General features: G+C 47.2%; 1 pseudogene; it reads left to right on the top strand.

Annotated features, from left to right (window-relative positions):
- The first annotated feature begins 2,783 nt into the window (after positions 1-2,783).
- Positions 2,784-5,566, top strand: part of LOC105550369 — a 40,229-nt pseudogene continuing 37,446 nt past the window's right edge.

The following is a 5,566-nucleotide window of genomic DNA, read 5'->3' as shown; positions in this document are numbered from 1 at the left end:
GTTCAAGCAATTTTCCTGCCTCAGCCTCTCAAGTAGCTGAAATTACAGATGAGTGCCACCTTGCCTGGCTAATTTTTGTATTTTTAGTAGAGACGGGGTTTTACCATGTTGGCCAGGCTGGTCTTGAACTCCTGACCTCAGGTGATTCACCCGCCTCAGCCTCCCAAAGTGCTGGGATTACAGGCGTGAGCCACTGTGCCTGACCTCCAGTTTTCTCTTACTATTCATCTACTATACTATGTGTGTGATTTCTTTTGTCATTTTTCATGTTTATGATATGGTTAGGCTTTGTGTCCCCACCCAAATGTCATCTTGAATTATGATCCCTATAATCCCCACAATCCCCGTGTGTCAAGGGAGAGACCAGGTGGAGGTAACTGAATCATGGGAGCAGTTTCCCCCCAAGTTGTTCTCATGATAGTGAGTGAGTTCTCATGGGATCGGGTGGTTTCATAAGGGGCTCTTCCCTCTTCTCTCGGCACTTCTCCTTCCTGCTGCCTTGTGAAGAAGGTGCCTTTCTCTTCCCCTTTGTCTTCTGCCATGATTGTAAGTTTCCTGAGGCCTCCCCCGCCATGCTGAACTGTGAGTCAATTAAACCTCTTTTCTTCATAAATTACCCAGCCTCAGGCAGTTCTTTATAGCAGTATGAGAAAGGACTAATACATTTTGTTTATTTTATTTGCTTACAACTGCTAGCAGGTAAGCAGTAGCTGGCACTAAACATTCTAGAAAAAATTGAGTCAAAATTGTAAAATCAGGGTCGGGCACAGTGGTTCATGCCTGTAATGGCAGCACTTTGGGAGGCCAAAGTGGGAGGATGTCTGGAGTCCAGGAATTTGAGACCAGCCTGAGCAATATAGTGAGACCCCGTCTATTTAAAAAATGAAAAAAATTAGCCGGGTATAGTGATGCGAGCCTGTAGTCCCAGCTACTCGGGAGGCTAAGAAAGGAGAATTGCTTGAATCTGGGAGTTTGAGGCTGAGGTGAGCTATGATGGCACCACTGCACTCCATCCTGGGTGACAGAGCAAGATCCTGTCTCTAAGAAAATAATTTCTCAAAAAAATTAAAAATTCAGAAAGTTCTATCTATTAATTTTGTTTAGCAAATTGGGAAAAGCCCTTCATTCTATTTTGGTGGAAAACTTCTTTGGTAAAATGATGGGTCCTCAAACTCCACATCTAGCATTTGCAGAGCACTGCACAAGGCAAGCATTGGATGTGGCAGGTCGCCTGTGCTTCTGTGAGATCCGAGACAAGAGTACAAATGGCAGCCCCCATAGCATCTGTTTAAATATGAAAAGTTACCAATCAAACTGAGAAACTGTTAAAGAAAATATGTTCTACCTTCTTGTCTTAACACATGCATCTTTATCGTGTCCTAGAAGACCAGATAGAATCTGGTTTGGGAACATGGTGGTGTGGGGATACCCAGCCACACCTATTCTCTTCCCATCCCATCCTCTATTCCATTCCCTGCCAGAAAGGTCCTGAGTCAGGGGTGTAGATTCCCAGCACAGGGTGCAAATGCTGCCTATGCCCCTTGAAAAATGCCACACTCTCTTCCTTCCCACATCCTGGGGCTTGGGGGCTTGGTGAAGAGGCCCACGCAGGCCCAGGCAGCTGGCCCTGGGCTGCTAGGGCAGGAAATTCCTTGGCCCGTGGGCAGGAGCAGCCAGAGTGGGGCTAGTGGGCACCCTCTCCTGTGAGGGTCCAGCACGGGGGCCCTCCTGCCTGAGTCTAAGGGTGGGAGTAGGCTGGCACTTACAGGGCAAGCAGGAGAGCAGGGACTCCGCTGGTCCTAGCCTTGTCTGGGGGCCCCTGACCCTGCTTCTGTAGAAGGATATGACAGTTGGCAATAATTCCACACCTGTGTCGCCAGTTCTTCCTTTCCCTCCACCTCACTGTGTACATCCTGCTTCTTCCCTTCCCTCCACCTCACTGTGTACATCCTGCTTCTTCCCTTCCCTCCACCTCACCATGCACATCCTACTTCCAACCCCGGGGCTTTCTCACCTGGACCACTGCACCAGCCTCTGACTGGCCTCCCTGTGACTTTCCCTGCCACCATGCCCCCAACTCTCTCCACAAAGTAGCCCGAGTTATCCCTTAAACATGCACTCAGCCTGTAATCCCAGTGCTTTGCAAGGCCGAGATAGGAGGATCACTCGGGGTCACGGGTTGGAGACCAGCCTGGGCAACATAGCAAGACCTCCATCTCTACAAAAAAACATTTTTCTTTTTTTTAAACCAAAGCAAAACATGCACTCAGATCACGCCACTCACCAACTTAAACCCTCCCATCACCACCCACTGCGTGTGGGAGAAAACCCACGTGCATCCAGCCGGCCACAGACCCTGCCTAAATTGGCACTCATCTCTGCTCATGCCCCATCTGCTTCTTGACTCCGTAGTCAGCTTTGCCAAGAAGAGCGTCTCCCAGCCGCAAGGCGCTGCGTTTTGCACTTTTGACTCCCTGGAATGTTCTTCCCAGGTTGGCATGACTCCTTCCTTCCTGTCGTTTGAGAAGGCGCTCTCAGCCTCCTCGCAGGGACAAGCTGTACAATCATCACCCCTCCCCCATTGTTCCTTAGGCCACTGTGTATTTTATTTTCCTCATAGCACCCTCTAAAAATGGTATTTTCTGTGTTCCTTATCAGCTTCCCCCATTAGAGTGCCAGCTCCACAAACGCAGGAACCTGGTCTGTCCTGTTCTGCCCATTCCCAGAGCTAGGGCCAGCCTCAGCCTATGAGAGAGCCTCAAATATTTGTTGAATGAACACAGATGGATTTGACTGCAGAAAACGGTTACCCAGCCACCCTCCTGGAACTGAGTCTGTTCCTAAGCCTAGAGCTGCTCAAGGGTAGCCCTGAAGGATGCCGGAGAAGACCCGACTGACCGCCCGGGTCAGGGATCACTACAGCTGACTCAATCTGGAGCTTCCTGAAGCAGTTTCAGGCAAGGCTGCCAGGCCCCGCAGGGCCTGCTGAGTGCCTTTGGGGTAACTCCAAAGAGGCCACTGACAGGCAGCTATGGCCCCCAGGGGCTTGGCTAAGCAAGAAGCACCTTTGTAGGGAGGAAAATGGGCCCTTTTTTGGGAGGTAGCTGCAGTCCAGCCAGGACACAAGGCTTCGTGAGCAGAGGTCACTTGAATTGGGCCCTGCCTGAAGCGCCCCCTCCACCACGGCTCCAGAGCTCCCCCTACCTGTAGGGCACTGCCAGGAGGGGCCCCCAGGGGAGCATGGACATGGCTGGGCATCAGACCCAACTAGGGAAATGGGCTTGTCTCCCAGCTGGCTCATGGGTGTACAGGGACTGCACTATCCTGCTGGCTTGGCAGACGCCACTGCTCCAGAGACAGGGTGGAGTCCTTGGAGCCCATTCTTGTGCACCCTCCATTCTGACCCCATTTCTTCTCTTTGCTGAATTCCAAGGATTTGTGCCTCAAGATGCATCTTTTAAAAAATTTTTAGCTTGGTGCCTTGGCTCACACCTGTAATCTCAGCACTTTGGGAGGCCAAGGCGAGAGGATCTCTTGAGGCCAGAGTTTGAGACTAGCCTGGGCAACATAGTGAAACCTTGTCTCTATGAAAAATCTTAAAAACTAACTAGGTGGGACCAGGTGCAGTGGCTCAAGCCTGTAATCCCAGCACTTTGGAAAGCTGAGGCAGGCAGATCACCTGAGGTCAGGAATTTGAGACCAGCCTGGCCAACATGGTGAAATCCTATCTCTACTAAAAATACAAAAATTAGCTGGGCATGGTGGTATGTGACTATAATCCCAGCTACTCAGGAGGCTGGGGCAGGAAACTCACTTGAACCCGGGAGGCAGAGGTTGCAGTGAGCCGAGATAACGCCACTGCACTCCAGCCTGGATAACAGAGTAAGACACTGTCTTAAAATAATAATAATAATAATTAGCCAGGTGTGACAGTGCATGCCTATAGTCCCAGCTACTCAGGAGGCTAAGACAGAGGATTATCGGAGCCCAGGAAGTCGAGGTTACAGTGAGCTATGATTGTGCCACTGTACTCGAACTTGGGTGCAGAGCAAGACCTTGTCTCTAAAATTAAAAAAAAGAAAAAAAAATCCTAATAAGGTAAGAAGCCAAATCTTTTGAAAAATCAAAATAAGAGTGTCTAGGGGCTGACTGCATGAAAGCCCCAATTCTAGCCTTTTTTCCTTGTGATTCCACTCAGCTGCCTCAAGTCTAAGCCCCTCAACACTGTGTAAAGTAGTCCCCAAGGGCAGACACTGAAGCCACGGGAGGAATGAGCTGCACGCAGTGGGCTACTTGGAACATTTCTAAAGGCGGCATCTGATCTAGCACATTAGCGGGAACTCGATTTTCCCCAAAGGAAGCCAGTATCAGGTCCTGCTGTGGTTTGTGGAAATATACTGTCAACTTACAGGTTAAGAAACCGAATTGCAGAGTGCAAATTAGTTCAACCATTGTGGAAAGCAGCGTGGCAATTCCTCAAAAAGCTAAAAGCAGAACTAGCATTTGGACCAGTAATCCCGTTACTAAGTATATACCCAGAGGAATTAAAGCATTCTATCATAAAGACACATGCATGCGAATGTTCACTGCGGCACTGTTCACAATAGCAAAGACGTGGAATCAACCTAAATGCCCATCAATGACAGGCTGGATAAACAAAATGTGGTATATATATATACCGTGGAATACTATGCAGCCATGAAAAAGAATGAGATTGTGTCTTTTACAGGGGCTATTATCCTTAGCAAACTAACGCAAGGACAGAAAACCATGTTCTCACTTATAAATGGGAGCTAAACAAGAACTCATGAGCACAAAGAAGAGAACAACAGACACTGGGGTTTACCTGAAGGTGGAGGGTGGGAACCAGGAGAGGAGCAGAAAAGATAAGTTTTGGGTACCGGGCTTAATACCGGGTGATGAAATATCTGGACACCAAACCCCTGTGACACGAGTTTACCTATGTAACAAACCTTCACATGTACCCCCAAACTGAAAATAAAAGATTAAAAGAAAGAAAGAAAGAAACTGAATTGCAAAGGTTACCATTCTTGACATCCAAGATAAAACCTTAACTGAAACAAAACAAGTTGCAGAACAGCTTGCAGCTTCCACTTTTCTGGGGGAAAAAAAATAAACCTCTTTAAATATACATTTGTGGGTGTATAGAAAGGAGTTAGGAGGACTTCACATCAAACTACTAATGGTGGTTCTCACTTTGTGAGAAGGAGGATAATTTACACTTTTTAATTTATATATTTTTGTAATTTGGACTTTTAAAACAGATGATTATATATTTATTAATTTTATAGTTTTTAAATTATAAAAATACATTGTCACTTCAATTTTATAGTTTTATAAACTGTAAACTGTTTTAAGTCACCTGAATTTACTCTACAAATTATATAATGCTATAATGGATGGCATAGTTTTATAATAACTTCAAAATGCTTTTCAGTGACCGTATTTTCCAAATAGAAAAATCTGAAGGCCGGCACGGTGGCTCACGCCTGTAATCCCAGCACTTTGGGAAGTCAAGGCGGGTGGATCACAAGGTCAGGAGTTC

The sequence above is a fragment of the Mandrillus leucophaeus genome, unplaced genomic scaffold (genome assembly GCF_000951045.1).
Source record: "Mandrillus leucophaeus isolate KB7577 unplaced genomic scaffold, Mleu.le_1.0 Scaffold48, whole genome shotgun sequence".
Taxonomy (NCBI): domain Eukaryota; kingdom Metazoa; phylum Chordata; class Mammalia; order Primates; family Cercopithecidae; genus Mandrillus; species Mandrillus leucophaeus.
The sequence above is the reverse complement of the archived record's forward strand: the minus strand, read 5'-3'. Positions and strand labels throughout refer to the sequence as shown.